At 41.7% G+C, this 23,613-nt stretch overlaps 1 long non-coding RNA gene across 1 annotated transcript in view; it reads left to right on the forward strand.

Moving 5' to 3' along the window:
* The window catches only part of LOC131187956 (uncharacterized), a 38,939-nt gene extending 21,377 nt beyond the window's left edge, over positions 1–17,562 (forward strand). The window contains exons 2-3 of the long non-coding RNA XR_009152687.1: positions 6,325–6,448; positions 17,429–17,562. This is a non-coding gene — a long non-coding RNA (uncharacterized LOC131187956). The remainder of the gene's footprint in view (positions 1–6,324; positions 6,449–17,428) is intronic.
* The last annotated feature ends 6,051 nt before the right edge of the window (positions 17,563–23,613 follow it).

Consider the following 23,613-nt stretch of genomic DNA (forward strand, 5'->3'; position numbering starts at 1 on the left):
TAATGGGGCTACCTGGGGTCTAAGTTGAAGGAAATAGGGGTCCCTTGTACTTGCCCAGGCAGTCCTTGAAGACATCTTCGAACTCGTTAAAGAGAATGTCTTTCAGGTTACAGTCACTTCTGTAGATGCCAGTCACCCCATGCCCAGGGCACGAAACCAGTCTAGTCCCAACAGACTGGGCAGAGTTCCTTCGACGATCGTGATGGGCAGGGTCTTCTTGTGTGGACCCACTCGGACGGAGGTGGTCCTCGAACAGGGATGCGATTCCCTGGTAGTCGTGGACTCGTGAGTTGTGCTTGCAGGTGGCGCTCATGACGGACGGCAGCGACTTCGCCAAAGTGTCCCAGGACATGATGGTGATCGCTGATCCCGTGTCTACTTCAAGCCGGCACCGTACTCTCTATTTTTGGCTTGGTGAAGATCTTCTTCTCCACTTTGTCGAGGCGCGCCTATGACCACAGTTGTTTGGTTGGAATCCGCGCCTTTTTGTTTGAGCCAATCGCGGGTCGCCTTGCCGATTCCGCCTGATTGGCCGATTTGAATTTTCGGCGGGAAGGTTGGGCCGCCGACAAACTTGAGCTAGGTGCCCTTTCTTCCCACACCGCCGACATGTCGCGTCTTAAACTTGCAGCGTTGGCGCTGGTGTTGACCCCGCAGCTTCCGTGATTCGCCCTCGGTCCCCTTTGTCGCTGCTCGTGCGGCAGACCCTTCCTCATCTTCACCGCCGGATTCGGTCTGAACCTCCTCCTGGTGCACTGGAGTTGCCTTCGCGCCGCCTTTTGTGGGACCGGCTTCTGCAGTGTCTCTGCCGCTGGGAGGACATTTCATGTGCTCTGGCTTCGCCCAGAGCGTGGCTAGTTAGGTTGCTCTGCTAGCAGCCGCCGCCGCAAACGGATGTCTTTGACCTCGGATGAGTTGCTCGAGGAGCACCTCGCCTAGGTCACGGTATCCGCAGTCCTTGGACGCTTCTTAGGGGCCATGTAGTCACCGATGGATTCGCCTCCATCTGCCTTCGCCTCCGAATTCAAACCGCCGCACGTATTTGGACGGGCGTTGCGAAGTGGTTTTTAGTAAAGTCTGTAAAGTTGGCCACGACACCGACTGCAACGGCGTTGGCTCTGCCAGGGCTTCCGCGATATCGATGACCTCCGACCGCAGTGGCTTAAGAAATAAGCCCTTTTCGTTATCTGAACTCCTGTTCGTTGGCTTCTAGAAAGTCAAACGGGTCATATACGTTCCCATTTCTCTTAGCCGGGTCAAACGGTGCGGGCGGAGTGTAACTGGCCATCTCCGCTTTTCTGCCCTGGGTTTGCTGGGTTCGGGTCTATCGTGCTTCAGCTCGGTTCTGGTTCTCCTTAGCCTCGAGATCCCACCTTCGCCGCCAATGTTAAGTTCTATTAGATAGATAGCAGGGGTGAAATCCAGCAGGTTCTGACAGGTTCTGGAGAATTGGTAGCGGAAATTTTGAGCAGTTCGGAGAGCCGTGGTGGCTCAGGCTGTAAGATAGCCTGTTATTAAAACACAGCAGCCTGCAATTACTGCAGGCTCGAATCCCACCAGGCCCAAGGTTGACTCAGCCTTCCATCCTTTCTAAGGTAGGTAAAATGAGGACCCAGATTGTTTGGGGGGCAATAAGTTGACTTTGCAAATATACAAATAGAATGAGACTATTGCCTTACACACTGTAAGCCGCCCTGAGTCTTCGGAGAAGGGCGGGATATAAATGTAAATTAAAAATATATTTTTTTTTTGAGTAATTTGGAGAACCGGCAAATACCACCTCTGGCTGGCTCAGAGTGGGGTGGGAATGGAGATTTTGCAATATCCTTCCCCCAGGAGTGGGAAGGGAATGGAGATTTTGCAGTATCCTTCTCCTGTGATGCCCACCAAGCCACGCCCACCAAGCCACAAAACACCTACCAAGCCACCCTCACAGAACCGGTAGTAAAAAAATTTGGATTTCACCACTGATAGATAGATCCCATTTTTCCTTCTAGCACATAGTAATTGGAAAAATGAGGCCTGGGTTCATGCAATGACTCTGTGCTACATTCCATAGTAGAGTGTGATGCATACTCCAGTACAGTAGACCAAGTGGGACAATTAATGGACAACTTATTGAGAGAGAACAGATAACTAATATTTATTCTCTGAGGAGGAATGAACCAAGAGCCTGGCAGCCATGCTAGTTCTCTGTAGCATGTTGGAAAAATTTCCAGATTTTGTGGCATTTTTGAGTTGGTGACCTGCCTTCAGCTTGGCACAAGCTGCACAGACCGGTTGAAGACTTTAGTAAATGTCCAGGTCACCTTACAATAGGCTAACTATAAATTTGCTCCTAGTGTCAGTCAAGCCCTGAGAATAAAAGTTAAATCCATCCTTCCCTGCTAAACAGCCAGATATTAATCTAGCTTTACAGAGGAAAGGTGTGCAGTGAGAAGATGTGCCAGGATGACCTCATTCAACTCCTCCAGGGCTGTTCATGTTGTGACAGCAATGTGTGAAGAAATCAATTTTCATTTCAAGTCGGATCCCAGGACTGCTTAGCTTTAAGATGTGCTAATGAAAAGGAAAGTTTTATTGGAAGATATATTTCAGCTGTTTATGTATTCGGGTGTAAGGAAGAGTGGGGAGCAAAGGAAATGGTCATCGAATCAAATCTAATGGCTTCTTCTTTGTTGTAAAATTCAGCCTTGATGTTAAAGCAAGAATGAACAAACATGGACAACCTATGGCTCATAGCTGGCATGTGATTCCTAATCTTTTTCATAATACCCCCAAGGAGCTCACATATTTATGCATGAAATTTATTGGCAGCTGCTGAAAATCATCTATACTTTCCTTCAGATAGGCTGCACTTCTATAAACAAAGGAACAAAACATCCATTTTTGTAAACTTCTAACAGGATCATCCTGTCTTCTGGATCTAGACTCTAAGAAATAACACATAACCCAAAATGTTGTTTCTGTCTATAAAAAAAGATTGTTTTATCCTATACAAAAGCAGTTCTCTCTTTATTTCTCCTTTATTTAATATGCTGCTTCTTCAAAAGTCCATCTTCACTCTCTGAATGGCCTGCTATTCCTCTGAATATTCAGTTATTCAGATGACTACTTGGGCTTTCTACTAGAAAAGCCTTTTTGAAGTTGGCATCCTATTACAGGAAACGAATGCCCGTTGTTCCCACCAACAAAGTCTTATGTTTTGAGAAGATGGGAAATGTCATTTGAATACAGCTCATCTGTCTGGAACCTGCACTACATATCGGACATTAATACAATTGAGCAAGTCCAGAGATATTTCACAAGAAGAGTCCTCCACTTCTCTGCTCACAGCAGAATACCTTATGCCATCAGGCTTGAAATTTTGGGTTTAGACAACTTAGAACTATGCTGCCTTTAGTCTGACCTAAGCGTAGTACATAACATTATCTGCTACAACATCCTACCTGTCAATGAGTACTTCAGCTTCAACCACAACAATACACGAGCAAATAGATACAAACTTAAGGTAAACCGCTCCAAACTCAATTGCACAAAATACAACTTCAGCAACAGAGTGGTCAATGCCTGTATGCACTATCTGACTCTGTGAATTTTTCCCCAAACCCTCACAACTTTAACCTTAGACTGTCTACTGTTGACCTCACCCCATTCCTAAGAGGTCTGTAAGGGGCGTGCATAAGTGCACCAACATGCCTACCGTCCCTATCCTAATATCTCCATATATTCATATCCATTTCATGTATTCATAATCATGTTTATACTTATATCTGTAATCTTATATATGCTTGACAAAATAAATAAATAAAAATAAATAAAAAATAAATACATTCAACATTCAGACTTCGTCTGTCTTGTCTACAAAAAGGATCTGTAGAGGGTCTTTAGCTTTTGTGGACTGATATGAGTGGGGACCTGGAGATGTGCCTTCTTGTTGATGATTCCCATTTTATAGAACAACTTGCTCCCAGAGGTATAGAGTGCCTCACATCCTCACTTTTCACAAGGTGAAAAAAACAATCCTGTTTTGGCAAGCTTTCAGCTAGAAAAGTGCACCTGGGCTATCTTTATAAATGTTATAGAGATTATTTAGTAAGGTCCTACATTTAGGCAAAAAAAATCCCAAAAATGCACAGGTACCGCATATGCAACCTTGCTCAATAGTAGTAACTGTGAGAAAGATCTTGGAGTCCTAGTGGACAACCATTTAGATATGAGCCAGCAGTGTGCAGCAGCTGCCAAAAAGCCAACACAGTTCTGGGCTGCATAAACAGAGGGATAGAATCAAGATCACATGAAGTGTTAATACCACTTTATCATGCCTTGGTAAGGCCATACTTGGAATATTGCATTTAGTTTTGGTCGCCACAATGTAAAAAGGATGTTGAGACTCTAGAAAGAGTGCAGAGAAGAGCAACAAAGATGATTAGGGGACTGGAGGCTCAAACATATGAAGAACGGTTGCAATAACTGGGTATGCCTAGTTTAATGAAAAGAAGGACTAGGAATGACATGATAGCAGTGTGATCTCAGGGGTTGCCACAAAGAAGAGGGAGTTGGGCTGTTCTCCAAAGCACCTGGGGGCAGGACAAGAAGCAATGGGTGGAAACTAATCAAGGAGAGAAGCAACTTAGAACTAACGAGAAATTTCCTGACAGTTAGAATAATTAATAAGTGGAACAACTTGCCTGCAGAAGTTGTGAATGCTCCAACACCGGAAATTTTTTAGAAGATGTTGGATAACCATTTGTCTGACGTGGTGTAGGGTTTCCTGCCTAGGCAGGGGGTTGGACTAGAAGACCTCCAAGGTCCCTTCCAACTCTGTTGTTATGTTATGTTATGTTATTGTTGTTGTTATTATATTTATATTTATTTTCTTGCCTACTGTGTTTATGTTTGTTTGTTTGTTTGTTTGTTTGTTTATTGTTCACATTTTTATACCACCCTTCTCCAAGGACTCAGGGCGGTGTACAGCATAGATAAAACACAAATACCAAAAAAATTTAAAATACAATATATCATTAAAAATCTAATTCCATAAGCTGAATATTTAAAATAAGTAGGTAAAATTATAAAATAGAATAACCCCCTTAAAACCCCACTAAAAACCCTCAATTAAAATTTATCATTAGGCCAGCCCTGCTTAATGAAAGAAGAAAGTTTTAAGCTCGCGCTTAAAGGTCCGAAGATCAGGGAGAAGGCGTAGCCCCACAGGTAGTTCATTTCACAGGGCAGGAGCCCCCACAGAGAACGATCTTCCCCTGGGGGCCACCAGCTGACATTGTTTGGCTGACGGCACCCTAAGGAGGCCCTCCCTGTGAGAGCGCACAGGTCGATGGTGAGTTTTGCAGTATATCTATTCTGGTTAATTGGTAGTATAATTTGGTAGTATAATTTTTAGTTGTTCATCTTTTCTGTTTTTATTTCTGCTGTATAATAAAACAGCCTGAGTCTGTCAAAGTAGAGCTGGCTTATAAACAACTACATAAATAAACAATATCTGGAGAATGTCAGTGTTTGGCAAGCTCCAGCTTTAAAAAATAATAATAATTTGCTCATGCTCTAGAGCAATGTTATTTGCATGATGGGACCACACTAGATGAGGGTTTTTTGGGGGGCATGGGGGGTTTGCTAAGCCGAATAACTTATTCTATCCAAATCACCAATGTGGTGTCCAGTTTATTGTGCTCCAAGGCAGACACAAACCACTACTTGCTATTTCAGTTGTCACTGTGCTGAAAAACTGGGAGAGGGTGGAGGAGGAATAAACTGCAATGCAAATACTCATTCAACAAAAACGGGGAGAGAAGGCATAAACCCACAGCGTGAAACAGAGAATATTTGTTTAGTAATAGCAATAATCTTCACCTCTCAAAAGGTAAATTGTTTTAATTATCATGACCTCTCCCCAACTATTCTGAGAATTGCAGCTTTAGGAGGTCAGATTGCAAAGACCCCTAGCAGAACACAAAATATTTATTTTCATTTAACAAGCAATTATCTCACATATAATTGTATTATTACTTGGAATACCCAAGCCCTGTTGTCTTAACAAACATTTGACCTCTACTTCCTTATCCTTGCTTTGACCAGAAAAGGTAGGATTTTACCTGCAATGAATTCCCCTTTGTTTACAAAAAAATTCACTAACAATTTACTAGAGTCAAGAGTACAATGGACGTTTACAGTGCTTTCTTTTACATAGTGTTTTAGTGAGGACTGTTCCCATGGAGATCAGCAAGAGTTGTGCCTAATTATATCTTGCCTTCTTTGCCCAACTGCCTAGTGACATTGTTATCTGAGTAATCTGTTGTATTCTAGCAGCCCAGATTACAGCAAGAAATGGGATTGGTTCTAGTCCAGAAGGATTGTGGACAAATGTGGCCTGATGAATCTCTTTGACTGTTCTAGGGATTGTGGTGAAAGTAGCATTCTGTAACGTCTGGTAAGTGATATTTCCCCATATTTTAATACCAATTTCCCATCAAAGTATGATGCTCAGTGTTCCAGAAGTAAATGTTCTATTTTAAGATGACCTAGCTGTGAGGTTTTTTTTTCCTTTATGATCTTCCATTTGGGTTTACTGTTCTTTCCTGAAGCAGTCTTTCTGATTAGTCATTTCATCTTCAGCCTCACAACATTCTGTTTCCATTCTTGTGAATGCCGTATGACATATTCAGAATGGCCATCTCTGGAAACTTTCATTATATCCATTGACTATTGAAATAAATCTTTAACTATTTCTTAAATTGTCAGCAAGATTATGACAATACCAGCTTGATGCAAGTCAACAGCTGCATTTAGGCAAAACTATGATTTAGCATAGGGAGTGGGCAATTTCTGGCCTCAGACTAATTTGAAAAGCTTTTCCCTGTTCAGACCACTAGCAAGACTGATCTGTCTCTTCCCTGAAAGCCTGCTATATGACAAGAAAAAAGAAAAGAGAATGATTGAAAGACAGAATAAAATAACAAAAGCTATATCAGAAACAGCCTGTGAAGAGGCAATATCTGGCTGACCTTAAATGAACTTGAAACACTAAGAGGGATTAGACTATTGGAAGTTGGAAGACCATAGGAAGCAGTGGAAAGACAACCAGATAGACAGTGATATTTCCATGTTGTTGTAAAAAATAAATGTCTGTAAAATTCCCTGCACTGAAATTTGAATTGAAGGAATCTGTACATTACCAGATAAAGAGGACATAGAGACATAGGACATAAGAGCCATGGTGGTTAAAATGCAGTACTGCAGGCTACTTCTGCTGCCTGCCAGCTGCCTGCAATTTGGCAGTTCGAATCTCAGCGGGCTCAAGGTTGACTCATCTTTCTGAGGTTGGTAAAATGAGGACCCAGATTATTGGGGGCAATATGTTGATTCTGTAAACTGTTTAGAGAGGGCTGTAAAGCACTGTGAAGCAGTATATAAGTCTAAGTGGTATTGTTATTCAGTCATTTTGACTGTGGCCTCACTGACTGTTTCCTTCAGCCCAACCCCATTGGCATGCGACACTGTCCCAAAAGATTATTCCTATAGGATTGTGACTCTGAAGAGAAAAATAATGCCTTTCCCTTATTTAGCATGATGAATAAACTTAGGTGGCCTTGGACATTTTTTTTAAATTTACATTTATATCCCGCCCTTCTCCGAAGACTCAGGGCGGCTTACAGTGTGTAAGGCAATAGTCTCATTCTATTTGTATATTTGCAAAGTCAACTTATTGCCCCCCCAACAATCTGGGTCCTCATTTTACCTACCTTATAAAGGATGGAAGGCTGAGTCAACCTTGGGCCTGGTGGGATTCGAGCCTGCAGTAATTGCAGGCTGCTGTGTTTTAATAACAGGCTATCTTACAGCCTGAGCCACCACGGCCCTAAAGAATTTTCACTTCCTTCGCCTCTACTCCTTTAAAAAGTAATCCTCCCATTCCAGTCACAGTTCATCACAATTTAATGCAGTCTTTCCCAACCTGGTGCCTTCTAGATATATTGGGATTCCAACTACCAAATGTTCCCATTGGCACAAGAAGTTTCTGCTAGTGATGCGTTCTGAGAGTAGCAATCCAACTGCATCTGGAAGACCATGTGCTTGATCAGTCATTTTCAAACTTTAAAATTGTGGCACTTGAAATCCAGTCATCTTCAAGTGTGCTAGATTTTGGAAGGCTGATTTAACATTTCATCAACTAAACTAAGGAAGCATCTATTTCAGCAATCTTGCTGCCGAGTCCTATAGTTTGGCTTGTTATAAACTAACCACAATTAAAATTATTAGATTTAGATAGCATAACCAACTGCATTGTAACCAACATTTTCTCCATCTCCGAAGATTTCTGCCAGACCAGGAGAAGAGTATATGTGTACTGTACCTAAACTTTACCTTTTCTCCATTTTTTATGTCAGGAGGAGGACCTGAAAAACGTTAGTTTTTAATTTTGATTAAGTGCAGCTGCCCATCTCATTTGTAATTACTCTTTACTTTCATTTGTTTGAAACAAGTCCCTTCCAAGCCATGGATTATGATGGAAGAGGAAGGCTGCCCTGGTGCTTTTTGAAAGGCTAATTAATAAGGTAGTCTCCTTAATGTTGAGCTTAACACTATAATTTCATGGACATATTTTTGGCAACAGTACATAAAAAGTCATTGCCTTTTTCCCATATGCTGTTTGACTTCCCACTCTAGCCTAAAACCCCGATATTTCCATGTAACCTTGCATCTAAATGCTAACCAGGGCCAAACCTGTTTAATCAAAGTCTTCAAGTGCTGCCATGTCTCGCAGCTAATTATGTTGGTTAAATAGGTCCTTCAGTTAGTTCTTCTATATTTTCCCAGAAATTTTGCAAGAGACGCAATCTACTCTCTAGCATTGTTGAGGCACTCTGAACAATATAGTTATGTCAGGAAACCAACATAATTGGCTCATTACTTATGGTCTCAGTAAAGCAATATAACAGAGTCAGCAAAGCAATGCATGGATTAGGTCTGTGAATCTGTAAATCTATAAACATCCAGTAAACACTATGGTGTTTAATATCAAACACTGACAAAGCTGCTTTAAAATTTCAAGGGGAAAGGTGTCTGGAGCTGGGGTATATCCGCATTACTTCCTTATAAAGGTATAATGTGTATGTGTGGGAGAAGGAGGTTAGTCTGAAAGAAGCCTTTGCCTACAAGGTTACTGTTGTAAAGCTAAAGGAAGGAAAATGCCATGAGCCAATGATTCTCAACCCTTTCTTCACCATGGACAGTGGTGGGTTGTTACTGGTTCTCCCTGGTTCGGGAGAGCCGGAAGCGGAGATGTTGAAGTGACAGCGGACCGGTTTGCTCCGACCATCATCTGGGCCCTTCTGCCTGCCCCTGCACTATATGTAATAACAGAGTTGGAAGGGACCTTGGAGGTCTTCTAGTCCAACCCCCTGCCCAGGCAGGAAACCCTACACCATTTCAGACAAATGGCTATCCAACATTTTCTTAAAGATTTCCAGTGTTGGAGCATTCACAACTTCTGCAGGCAAGTCGTTCCACTTATTAATTGTTCTAACTGTCAGGAAATTTCTCCTTAGTTCTAAGTTGCTTCTTTCCTTGATCAGTTTCCACCCATTGCTTCTTGTTCTACCCTCAGGTGCTTTGGAGAATAGTTTGACTCCCTCTTCTTTGTGGCAACCCCTGAGATATTGGAACACTGCTATCATGTCTCTATCATTTATTTATTTTATTTTATTTTTTATTTTGTCACAACATTATATACAGGAACATATATTGAAAGGAAACAATAGGACAGGAACGGTAGGCACTTTTGTGCACTTATGCACACCCCTTATAGTCCTTTTAGGAATGGGGTGAGGTCAATGGTAGACAGTTTTTGGTTAAAGCTTTTAGGAGTTGGAGAAATTTCATGTATCTATCTTTATGCTATCTATCTATATGCTATCAGGTAGGTAGATCTCATGATATCATATATATCATGAGATATACCTACCTTTATTCCTCCATTTTTAGCCCAGCTGAAAGCCGTGGCAGAGCGGATTGCACTGCCTCAGCTGTTCAAAAAATCAAAGCGTGTGCACGAAGCAAATCAGTGGTAACACTGGTTAGAACCCACCACTGAACATGGACCTTCTTTAAATACATTTTGTGCCACTGACCATAGCCACGGACCACCAAGACTTAAGATTTAAAAACAGCCTTTGCAGACCCACTGTGATGACTGTGCGCCCACCCTCAACCGTAGACCACAGGTTAAGAACCACTGTCATGAATTCTTGGGAAAAAAGGTCATATAAATCTCATCAATCATGATTAGACCAGGATTCCTCAAAGTGGTCATTACAGTATCAACCCCCAAGAGTTGATGTGACTACTTGTTATTATTGATGATCACACGGTTATTATTACTTACTTATTCATAGTACTAATAGTTAATGTAGTATCTATTAAATTATTTTCATAATTGGGGTAGACAAGCAATCTGAAACTTCATAAAGATGTCAATGAGCTGAAGAGTTTAGGGACTTTGGTTAGACATTCATTTCAAAACTAAATGCAGAAAACAATTATTTACACAATGGCTAGCTAAAGTATAATTTGGTGGTTTTAGATATGATTATGGCTGTTATGTATTCATGTTTGTACCTTTAAATATTTGAGCGGGAAATCAGCACGTTGCTGATTGGACGAAGCCTCCAGCAGAACTGTATAAAAGGAGAGGTTTTTCCCCCAGCCTGTTGCTGGGTTCACCATATATTAAAGAGCTGTTGTCACTACCCTGGTCTCCAGCCTCGTTACTTCCCGAACTTAACACTGGCGACGAAGGTGGGATCTCGAGGCTAAGGAGAACCAGAACCGAGCTGAAGCACGATAGACCCGAACCCAGCAAACACAGGGCAGAAAAGCGGAGATGTTGAAGTGACAGCGGACCGGTTTGCTCCGACCATCATCTGGGCCCTTCTGCCTGCCCCTGCACTATATGTAATAACAGAGTTGGAAGGGACCTTGGAGGTCTTCTAGTCCAACCCCCTGCCCAGGCAGGAAACCCTACACCATTTCAGACAAATGGCTATCCAACATTTTCTTAAAGATTTCCAGTGTTGGAGCATTCACAACTTCTGCAGGCAAGTCGTTCCACTTATTAATTGTTCTAACTGTAAGGAAATTTCTCCTTAGTTCTAAGTTGCTTCTTTCCTTGATCAGTTTCCACCCACTGCTTCTTGTTCTACCCTCAGGTGCTTTGGAGAATAGTTTGACTCCCTCTTCTTTGTGGCAACCCCTGAGATATTGGAACACTGCTATCATGTCTCTATCATTTATTTATTTTATTTTATTTTTTATTTTGTCACAACGTTATATACAAGAACATATACTGAAAGGAAACAATAGGACAGGAATGTTAGGCACTTTTGTGCACTTATGCACGCCCCTTATAGTCCTTTTAGGAATGGGGTGAGGTCAATGGTAGACAGTTTTTGGTTAAAGCGTTTGGGAGTTGGAGATATTTCATGTATCTATCTTTATGCTATCTATCTATATGCTATCAGGTAGGTAGATCTCATGATATCATATATATCATGAGATATACCTACCTTTATTCCTCCATTTTTAGCCCAGCTGAAAGCCATGGCAGAGCGGATTGCACTGCCTCAGCTGTTCAAAAAATCAAAGCGTGTGCACGAAGCAAATCAGTGGTAACACTGGTTAGAACCCACCACTGAACATGGACCTTCTTTAAATACATTTTGTGCCACTGACCATAGCCACGGACCACCAAGACTTAAGATTTAAAAACAGCCTTTGCAGACCCACTGTGATGACTGTGCGCCCACCCTCAACCGTAGACCACAGGTTAAGAACCACTGTCATGAATTCTTGGGAAAAAAGGCACCTAGCTCAAGTTTGTCGAGCGGCCCAACCTTCCGCCGAAAATTCAAATCGGCCAATCAGAGCGCGGAATCGGCAAGGCGACCGCGATTGGCTCAAACAAAAAGGCGCGGATTCAAACCAAACGACTGTGGTCATAGGCGGCGCCTCGACCAGTGGAGAAGAAAATCTTCACCAAACCAAAAATAGAGGAGTACGGTGCCGGCTCAAGTAGACACGGGATCAGCGATCACCATCATGTCCTGGGACACTTTGGCGAAGTCACTGCCGTCAGTCAGCGCCACCTGCAAGCACAACGGCTACGAGTCCACGACTACCAAGGAAATCGCATCCCTGTTCGAGGGACCACCTCCGTCCAGTCGAGTACGGACCACACAAGAAGACCCTGCCCATCACGATCGTCGAAGGGACCCTGCCCAGTCTGTTGGGACTAGACTGGTTTCGTGCCCTGGGCATGGGAGTGACTGGCATCTACAGAAGTGACTGTAACCTGAAAGACATTATCTTTAACGAGTTCGAAGATGTCTTCAAGGACTGCCTGGGCAAGTACAAGGGGACCCCTATTTCCTTCAACTTAGACCCCCAGGTAGCTCCCATTAGGCTTAAGGCGAGGAGAGTCCCTTTTGCCCTAAAACCAAAAATTGACAAGGAGCTAGATAAGCTCATTAATCAGGGGATCTTGGCGCCAGTCGATCACGCAAAGTGGGAGACGCCAATCGTCACCCCAATAAAACCAGACGGGTCAATTAGAATTTGCGCTGACTACAAGGCGACGCTTAACAAAGCCTTACAGAAAAGCGCTTACCCGGTTCCCGTGGTGCAACACTTGCTGCACTCTTTGGGGCGAGGGCAAGTCTTTGCAAAGTTAGACTTGGCCCAAGCCTACCAACAACTGCCCGTAGACGCCCGCACAGCCGAAGCCCAAACAATTGTAACGCACAGGGGGGCATTCAAGTGCACTCGATTGCAATTTGGGGTGAGTGTGGCACCAGGGCTGTTCCAAAACCTAATGGAACGACTTCTGCAAGGGCTCCCAGGGGTAGTTCCCTACTTCGATGATGTCCTGATTTCAGGGAAAACATGGAGGAATTGGGGAGCGTTTGAGAAAGGTTCTGGGCATTTTCCGGACAGCGGATTAAAAGTCAAGGTAAACAAATGCCAGATAGGGTCGAATCCGTCGAATTCTTGGGAAAAAAGGTCATATAAATCTCATCAATCATGATTAGACCAGGATTCCTCAAAGTGGTCATTACAGTATCAACCCCCAAGAGTTGATGTGACTACTTGTTATTATTGATGGTCACACGGTTATTATTACTTACTTATTCATAGTACTAATAGTTAATGTAGTATCTATTAAATTATTTTCATAATTGGGGTAGACAAGCAATCTGAAACTTCATAAAGATGTCAATGAGCTGAAGAGTTTAGGGACCTTGGTTAGACATTCATTTCAAAACTAAATGCAGAAAACAATTATTTACACAATGGCTAGCTAAAGTATAATTTGGTGGTATTAGATATGATTATGGCCACCAGTTTAGATGGCTTAAAAGAGAATTGAACAAAACAAGGAGGATCAGGCTATCAATAGCTACTCATTTTGGTCTTTGTATACTCCATCCCAAATGAAAAACAGAACGCCACAAATACCAGGTACTCTGAAACAATGGATGACTATTGCCATTCAACCCATGTTTACGTTTCTTCATATAGATCTGCTCTAGCCCTGTAATTATTTTTTGTTTTGCACCTTTTCCAGATCTGCCCATTGTTTTCCAGTGTGATGACTAAAATTGTGTAGAGTGGTTCATTATATCTTTACGTAATAGTATTGCTATTTGAGTTTTTTAAAGTTCCATATATAAAATAGGCCTGTTAAACTGTTTTTTTCTTTCGAAATTCAAGGAATCTTGTTTTCAGAAAATCTAAACCAGTGTTTTTTCATATTTTAAGAGGTATGGGCTTCAACTCCCAGAATTCCTCAGCCACTGTGCTTTAAACCCTCAAAACATCCTAGACATCCCAATTACAACCATGTGCCGGATTTCATTACATAACCACTTTTGTGCTGCAGTCCTTCATCATTTGTTTCAAGGGCTGTTTGCAAGCAGTAAAGAACCTGCTCTCAAGTGATAGCCTGCTCATCCAATATCATAACTCATTGCCCCTAGTGCTGGTTTGCGATGCCTCCCCTTACGGGGTGGGGGCTGTACTCAGCCATCGACTCCCAAACGGCACAGAAGCCCCTATAGCTTTTTACTCTAGAACGATGTCCTCCCCAGAGAGGAACTACAGCCAATTAGATAAGAAGCACTAGCCATTGTGTCAGGGTGAAAAATTCCACGAATATGTTTTTGGGTGGGATTTTGAAATCGTGACTGACCACAGACCGCTACTAGGGATACTGGCTGGCGATCACCAACGCCTGTGGCACCCTCGCCACGCTTGACCCGATGGACTATTTTCTTAGCCGCTTATTCGTACAAGCTGCAGCATCGACCAGGAAAAGAAGTGGGGCATGCAGACGCGTTAAGCAGATGCCCACTACCAGGGGCCATCAAGACCCCACCGGGACGCCCATCCTGCTTATTGACTCTTTGGACTCTGGCCCAGTCACATCTAAGGAAGTGGCTCGGGCATCATACCGGGACATTATGTTAAGGACTGTACTGGTTGGGTACAAGAGGGTGGCCCGCTGCGCCGGGCGAACGCTTTAAAAGAATTTGTTAAAAACGGGATGAGCTCTCGCTCAAGGGGTGCCTGTTATGGGGTGATCGTGGTAATCCCGATAAATTAAGGGGAAAGGTATTGGATCTCCTCCACGAGGGTCACCCAGGGATCGTAAGGATGAAGGGGCTAGCTAGAAGCTATGTGTGGTGGCCACTCATGGACTCAGAGATTGCTGAGAGGGTAGGGAAATGCCAGGCTTGCCAAGAGTCCAGACCTCTACCCCAACGCCCCAGTCAGGAATGGGAAAAGCCCCAAGGGCCCTGGTCAAGAATCCACATTGATTTTGCTGGCCCTTTCCATGGCCAAACTTTCCTAGTGGTTGTCGACGCATTCTCTAAATGGTTGGAGATCATACTCATGAAATCCACTACGGCCGAGGCAGTAATCGCAGCCCTGCGCCACCTATTCGCAACCCACGGGTTGCCTGGACACTCTGGTGTCCGACAACGGGCCGCAATTCCACGGCAGCCCAGTTTGAAGAATACCTGGCAGAGGAGGGCATCCGACATGCCCTCTCTGCGCCTTTCCACCCTGCGTCGAATGGCCCTCCAGAGGCCCTCCAGAGGCCCTCCAGAGGCCCTCCAGAGGCCCTCCAGAGGCCCTCCAGAGGCCCGAAACAGCTGCATTTCCGGACTTCCGGTAGGCCCATTTTTCGCCCTCCCAGAACCTCTGTGCAGATCCTGCACTTATCTGGCATCTAAAATGGGCTGCATGGAGACTCCTGGGAGGGGCGTGGTGGGGTGGGCGGGATCAGCCACTCCTTGCAACTACAGGTTTGGCGAACCAGATTAAAATTAACATCCAGTTTGCCAGAATCGGTCTGAACCAGCTGAATCCCACTCCTGCATCTACCAAACAAAGGTATTTTTTGCAAAGACGCACAACAGTGAAACTTCTAATCTGAGTTTTGCAAACACAAGACTGTTTTCAGAAGTTTCATTTTATCCTGAAAGCCAGAGGAAGTAGTTGATCGGAGACCAATGACTACAGAATAGTGGAGCCTGAAATTTTGGCTAAACCAGTGTTAGGTGGCTAGAAAATTCTGTGAACTTGAAGTCCATGCACCTTAAAGTTATGAGGTTGAGAAACACAGAAGCAGTTTCCATGGCTGAGGGTGGACTTGAACCTGGATTGAGTTTTTCCAGTCATGCCCCAACCTTTAACCACTATACAGGTAGTCCTCGAGTTACAATCATAATTGAGCCCAAAATTTCCATTGCTAAGTGAGGGAGTTGTTAATTTTGCCTCATTCTAAGACGTTTCTTATTAACTGAATCCCTTCAGTTATTAAGTTAGTAAGACAGAATCTGACTTCCCCGTTGATTTTGCTTGTGAGAAGGTCACAAAAGATGATCACATGACCCTGGGATACTGCAACCATCATAAATACAAGCCATAAATACATGGGATTCACATAATTTACCTACCGCTTTGCCCAGCACCAAAAATGTGAGCACGCACACGTGTTGGCTTTGCTCACACACACTGAGCATGCACCCGGCCTTTTGTGCATGTGCTTTGCTCATGCACACGCCTTCTGTGCATGCGCCTGGCCTCAAAAACGTGCCTAAATAGGACAGTATAGAGCTGGGATGGGCCCACCTGCGATTTCCGCTACCGGTTCACCCAAACCAGTCTGAACCAGCTGAATCCCACTCCTGCATCTACCAAACAAAGGTATTTTTTGCAAAGACGCACAACAGTGAAACTTCTAATCTGAGTTTTGCAAACACAAGACTGTTTTCAGAAGTTTCATTTTATCCTGAAAGCCAGAGGAAGTAGTTGATCGGAGACCAATGACTACAGAATAGTGGAGCCTGAAATTTTGGCTAAACCAGTGTTAGGTGGCTAGAAAATTCTGTGAACTTGAAGTCCATGCACCTTAAAGTTATGAGGTTGAGAAACACAGAAGCAGTTTCCATTGCTGAGGGTGGACTTGAACCTGGATTGAGTTTTTCCAGTCATGCCCCAACCTTTAACCACTATACAGGTAGTCCTCGAGTTACAATCATAATTGAGCCCAAAATTTCCATTGCTAAGTGAGGGAGTTGTTAATTTTGCCTCATTCTAAGACGTTTCTTATTAACTGAATCCCTTCAGTTATTAAGTTAGTAAGACAGAATCTGACTTCCCCGTTGATTTTGCTTGTGAGAAGGTCACAAAAGATGATCACATGACCCTGGGATACTGCAACCATCATAAATACAAGCCATAAATACATGGGATTCACATAATTTACCTACCGCTTTGCCCAGCACCAAAAATGTGAGCACGCACACGTGTTGGCTTTGCTCACACACACTGAGCATGCACCCGGCCTTTTGTGCATGTGCTTTGCTCATGCACACGCCTTCTGTGCATGCGCCTGGCCTCAAAAACGTGCCTAAATAGGACAGTATAGAGCTGGGATGGGCCCACCTGCGATTTCCGCTACCGGTTCACCCAAACCAGTCTGAACCAGCTGAACACCACCTCTGCATGCCAGTTGCCAAGCACCACCTCTGCATGCCAGTTGCCAAGCATCTGACTTAATCACATGACAATGGGAATGCTGCAACCATTGTAGGAGTGAAAAATGGTCATAGGTCACATTTTTTCAGTGCTGTTGTAACTTCGGTCACTAAAGGGATGTTCCAAGCCCAGGACTACCAATACCCACATTGGTTTCTACTATTTAATGACTATATTGTAAAACATAGATGCCTTTGTTGGGCTGGCACAATAGTTTTTGTATAGTGGAGCAAAGAAAAATGAGATCCAGTCACATTTAAAATTATATGATCACTGTATATCTTCTGTCTCCTATCTTCATTCTTAGGAGTCTAAGAAGCTGCTTTCCATAGGATACAGTTATTGGTCCATCTAGCACAATATAGTTTCTACTGGTGTGCACAGACTGAATTTGGAGAGACATAGACCTTGAAAATGTGATCCCTAGAAAAATGCATTAATTTCTACTATGACCTAATTGTTAAATATAATCTCATGATCATTAATAAAATTTAATCAATGGCTAAATATGTATTTTAGTAATGAAATATATACAAGATATACAAACTAGCAATTAATAATTTCTGTTAGTTTTAATTAAATTATGCCATGTTTCATTGAATATGTGAATGACATCCACTATATCCAGTAAGTGAAACTTATTTTCTAATAAGCATACTTTACATTAAGCTGCTTAGTACTGTTATTTTTTAATAGGAACTTCTTTCATTAACTTTCATTACTATATCTGTTTTAACCTGATCCAGAATGAATTGTAAGGCAGCAGCTATGAGATTATCTATTTTGGCTATTTGGTGTTTAACTCATGTAAGAAATAGAATAGGATTGTTTGGGATGAAAATAATCTATTTGTAATTTTGAAATGAGCCTATGCAAACTATTTACAGAATTTGGAGTCATCAAGAATCTGCCTGATTTATAGACAACTCAAAAGCCTGTACTTACATGTAAAGAAAAGAATCTTACTTGATGTTACCATGTGGTTTTCTTCTTAAAGCTTACCCAAATACAAAAAAGTCTGAATAAACCGCATCCTTTGGCAAATGTATTTTCAATTTTGTTCTCCATCAGAAATCGCTGTTCTCTTCCACAGCTAGAACCTGATCTAGAAGCTAACAATTTCCAAGTGATGGAGATTCTAATAGAAGTCCTAAATTTAGCATTTGGCCAGCGCATAATATTGACAAAGAATCAAAATCACTTCGTCTCCGCTTCTGGATTTTGTGATTGGGGAAAAAAATAAAACTTCAACTTTGGGTTTCACTGATTAAACAGGTTTATTGTTATAGAAATGGCTGTTATATAATATTATGTAAAAGCAGAATGTTGAGGCTGTATGTTATTACCTTATTCTACTGCGCTAAAAGGAGAAGTCAATGCTTTTTTTTCTTTTTCTCCTTTTACTCTACACTTTTCCTCTTCCCTTTTTTCCTCCCTTACTTTTCCTTTGTTTTCATTTTTTTTTGTATTTTATATTTTGATAAACTAATAAAAAATCAAATATGTGTAAAAGATCACTTAGTCTCAGCATCATTTTGCAACTTGTCATATTCTGATGACATGACCAGCTTGTTTGGGCTCCTCCTGAGGGGAAAAGCTGCAACTACTTGTGGCTTTGGAGGTTGTTGCACCATTTGATTATGACAGAATGACTTTTTGCACCTGGAACAAACCTGTACAGAAACCCAAGTTGTGTTTCAGTTTCTTCTTGCTTGCTGCTTCTTGCAAAAACAAACCACTGTGGTGAATTTCAGTGCCAAGGGTCCTCAAAGTTAAGCACTGGTAGATAATATATCACCACGCTATTTGCAGAGAAAAAAACTCTTAGTCAACCAGGAGTCAGGACAGCAGTTTAGGTGTTAGAACAGGATTCTAATTCAATCTATTGTTAGCCTTAGAATCTCACTAGATTATTTTGGACCAGTCTCTCTCTTCTCAGTCCATTCTACCTCACAGGCCTTTTTTAATAGGAAAAACTGGAGGATGGAGTTGTCATCTGCAATATCTTGAACTCCTGAAGGAAAGGCAAGACATAAATTTAATAAATAAGCTCTAATAAACATGTTATAGGCATTTGCGGTCTACCTTTGGCTAAATATCTCAATATAATTTAATTGCACATCAAAATGTAAAGAATAGAATAGAATAGATTTTTTATTGGCCAAGTGTGATTGGACACACAAGGAATTTGTCTTGGGTACATATGCTGTCAGGGTACATAAAAGAAAAGATCATCAAGAATTCTAAGGTACAACACTTAATGATAGTCATAGGGTACAAATAAGCAATCAGGAAATAATCAATATCAATCTAAATCATAAGGATACAAACAACAAAGTTACAGTCATACAGTCATACAGGCATAAGTGGAAGGAGAAGGGTGATGGGAACGATGAGAAGATTAATAGTAGTGCAGATTTAGTAAATAGTTTGACAGTGTTGAAGGAATTATTTGTTTAGCAGAGTAATGGCATTCGGGAAGAAACTGTTCTTGTGTCTAGTTGTTCTGGTGTGCAGTGCTCTGTAGCGTCATTTTGAGGGTAGGAGTTGAAATAGTTTATGTCCAGGATGTGAGGGGTCTGTAAATATTTCCACAATCCTCTTTTTGACTGTGCAGTATACAGGTCCTCAATGGAAGGCAGGTTGGTAGAATTGATTTTTCTGCAGTTCTAATTATCCTCTAAAGTCTGTGTCTGTCTTGTTGGGTTGCAGAACCAAACCAGACAGTTATAGAGGTGCAGATGACAGACTCAATAATTCCTCTGTAGAACTGGATCAGCAGCTCCTTGGGCAAACAGGAAAAAAGATAAATAAACTGAAACATTATGCTACTGTTTACAAAGTTTAAAACAGCTAAAACGGGTGCATCTGGAATCTCCAAGTTTATTCCATTCAAAAGAAGTTAATCAAGTTCTGCATAACTCTAGATTCAAAACAGCCAATGAAACAACCAGTCCCTGTCTATTATTCATTACAACTTGTAGCCTTAAATATTTTTAACAAAAATAAAATGAATTAAGTAAATCAGGGCACTCAGGAAAAGTAAAGAAATAAAGAAACCAGTTCACTTAAGGATGTTTTGTCTGGTGATATTTTATAAAGGGTGCAAATATAATGTGTAAAGGATCTGTTCAAAGGGTGGGATTGTTTACCTCTTATATTATAAATGCAGAGAAAATAGTTAAAAGGTCCCAAAGCACTTGCAATAACTCCTTTTGTCTGCTCTTCTCCTTATTCAACCCGTTCTGTAGGTTGACACAAAAGGCCAGGAAAACATAATGGGTGAATAGTCCTTTTGTTAAGGCTACCTCAGACATTTTAACAGATTGAAGTTCATTAAGCGTTCTTCTAGTGGGTGAGGGGGCTGGATCTTCTCTTAAGCAGTCACTTGCCTCCTCTCTGCTTTTGTGGCCTTTAAGTGACACCTGTTTAATCCTGTCCCTCCCCTTGTCAGCCAAGAATATTTCTCAACATTTGATGGATGCTGTATGCCAATGCTGTCAGATTTAATTTTCCCAGTCGTCCACAATATTATTTTTTTGTAAATCAAACAACTGAAAAGAAATGTTTGCTTTAAGAAATAAAATATGGCCTGGGTCATTTAACTAGGGATACTGTTTGCTTTCAATGATCCCTCAGGAAGGCTTTTTGGTTATACAGGAATCAATTAAAGCAGATTTTAAAAAAAATAAGGCAATGTAGGAAGTTAGCCCTCACCCCTCTCCTAGAAGAATGAAATATTTTGGAGGATATTGAATAGATGAGAAATGGAGAAACCTGTTTTAAAGACAAAGCAGCTTCCTGCCTCCTCATACCTTTGTCAATGGGCAATTAAGGCTTCAGCCAAGCTCTCTCAGTCCCTCCACCTTTGTCAATTGTCCATCATCTGCAACACAATAGGATTCATCTAGCAACAGAAACTCACCACATGGTAAGACTCAAGCAAGCTTGAGAGACACCCTACAACGTTAGCTAAGACCCCTAGACCATCTGGGAGTTTGACAACCAATCAGGATACATTTCTTATACAGGAACAGGAAACACCAAGGTGGGGCCCCACAGAGAGTATAAACTCAGGCACTCAGCATCCCTTCTGCCCTTCTCCCCTTCTCCCCGCTTCTTCTCTTCTTCTCCTTTCCTCTCTGGTTCTTCATCCAATGCCTTGAACATGTGACCACCATTAAACCATCTTTCCAAGCAGTCTCCATGTTTCCAGTGTCTTTTTCCCCACTTGGAACTGAACCCAGCTGGATATTTCTTCCAACAGCAAGAAAGATAGAATAAACATTGGTTCCTCCTACCCCTCCTCAGCAAGGAACTGGCTTCCCTAATCTATATGGTTCAGCAAAGTAAATTTGGCACAATTTCAGAAGTCAATTTTCACTCTCACTTTAAACCCCGGAATGTCAGAAGCATCTGCCTGAGGGTTCAAAAAAAAACCAATATGACACCATGTGATCAAAGGCCTGTCCCTTCACGGGTGCCCATATGTGGTGTGAAATGCGTCTATTCAGTTTGCACTTTATTCCAAGTCTTCTTCCATCTATTTCACCCTTTTTTCTGTTCCATCCAGCATCCCTCATTCCTTGAACATAAACTGTAGGATTTCCCTGAACCTACAGATAACACCATTTTAAATGTGAGTTGTTTTGTTTGACTACATAAAGATTAGCATACTTTGAACATTTCAGTTTTAGGAACATTTAATGATTCCTGTGATTCAGACATACTGGACAAACCATTCTACATGACTGAGGTAAGCAGTAGTAGTCAGTTAAATTGTAGGCAACTGCACATCACTTGACTTGAAGTGAAAAACATCTCAACAATAGCAGTCAGTAGCTGGACTAGAATTAAGAGCCTGGTCAATTAATACCAGGGTAGGAATTTAGCACCCACCCCTCTCCTAGAAGAATGAAATATTTTAGAAAATATTAAAAAGGGCAGAATATTATATTTCCCTGGATGAGAAAGGAGAAACATGTTTTAAGGACAAAGCAGCTCCCTGCAGCTTCCTCCCTCCCCCCACCTTTGTCAATGGGCCAGAGGCAGAAACTCATTCTCCCCATCTTTGTCAATGGACCATCATCTGTAACACAATAGGTCCCATCTAGCAACAGAAACTCACCACATGGCACCTGGGAAGATTACATCAGCCAGCAAGCCTAGCTAAGACCGCCACCCCCTGGGAGTCTGACAACCAATCAGGATACTCTTCCTGTGCCCTAGGAAGTTCAAAGCTCAGAGAAAGCATAAAGCCAGGGCGCGCTCAGCATCTTGCCCCTTTTCTGTTCAGGAACTCAAACCATGTGATCCTGTCCACTATTAAACCATCTTTCCAAGCAGTCTCCATGTTTCCAGTGTCTTTATCCCCACTTGGAACTGAACCCAGATGGACATTTCTTCCAACATCAGGTTAAAGTAAGTTGCAGTCTGTATCAGTTGGATAGGCAAGCATTACTATGTTTTATGATTGCTGCTGCAATAATAAAGTTACAGTATCTTTAAGTTGATCTAAGTAAGTAGGTGAAAAATTACATCCCTTTTAGGATGAAGTTGTTGAGGTGCATTATTTGGGAAAAGTTGTGGTAGAACGTACTCTTATACTACCTTTATTTTCTTCTTCTGCATATTTATTTATTTTACCCATTTCTTTATCCTTTATCTATTTCTGAAAAGATATAGGTTCCATCCTTACCATTTTGCTAGCCTTCTTCTGAGATCACTTCAGTTTGTCAATGTCCCTTTTAGATTGCAATACCCACAAAAGGACACAATATTGCAAATGGGACCTGAATAAGACGAAATAGAGTGAGACAATTACTTCTCTGGATTCTTGTGCTTCTGTTAATATATTCCATTTGTCTCTTTCATCTCTATATCATGCTATTGTATCGAGTTTAACTTCTGCGCTACTAAAAAAAAATAAATAAAAAAAATAAAAACCAATAAAATACCTTATTCCACCAGACTTGATATCCTGGGTCTAGAAAACTTGGAACTTTGTCGCCTTCGACAGGACCTGGGTTTAGCTTATAGAATCATCCGTTGTAATGTCCTTCCTGCCAATGACTACTTCAGTTTCAACTACAATAACACAAGAGCTACCAACAGATTTAAACTTAATGTCAACCGCACCAGTTTAGATTGCAGAAAACACGATTTCTGTAACAGAATTATCTATGCTTGGAATGCATTACCTGACTTTGTGGTCTCTTCTCATAACCCCAAAAGTTTTATTAAAAATCTATCCACTGTTGGCCTTACCACATTTCTAAGAGGACTCTAAGGGGCTTGCATAAGAGCACAAATGTGCCTACCGTTCCTGTCCTATTGTTTCTTTCCCTATATATATATATATGCTTATACTACCTTGTTTCTCCCCATATATATGTTTATATATTATATAATCTTTTGTGTTATGCCTGTTATCCTTGTGTATATTGTTATGACAAAATTAAATAAATAAATAAAATAAAATAAATAAAATAT

Source organism: Ahaetulla prasina, chromosome 1, assembly GCF_028640845.1.
Source record: "Ahaetulla prasina isolate Xishuangbanna chromosome 1, ASM2864084v1, whole genome shotgun sequence".
NCBI lineage: Eukaryota > Metazoa > Chordata > Lepidosauria > Squamata > Colubridae > Ahaetulla > Ahaetulla prasina.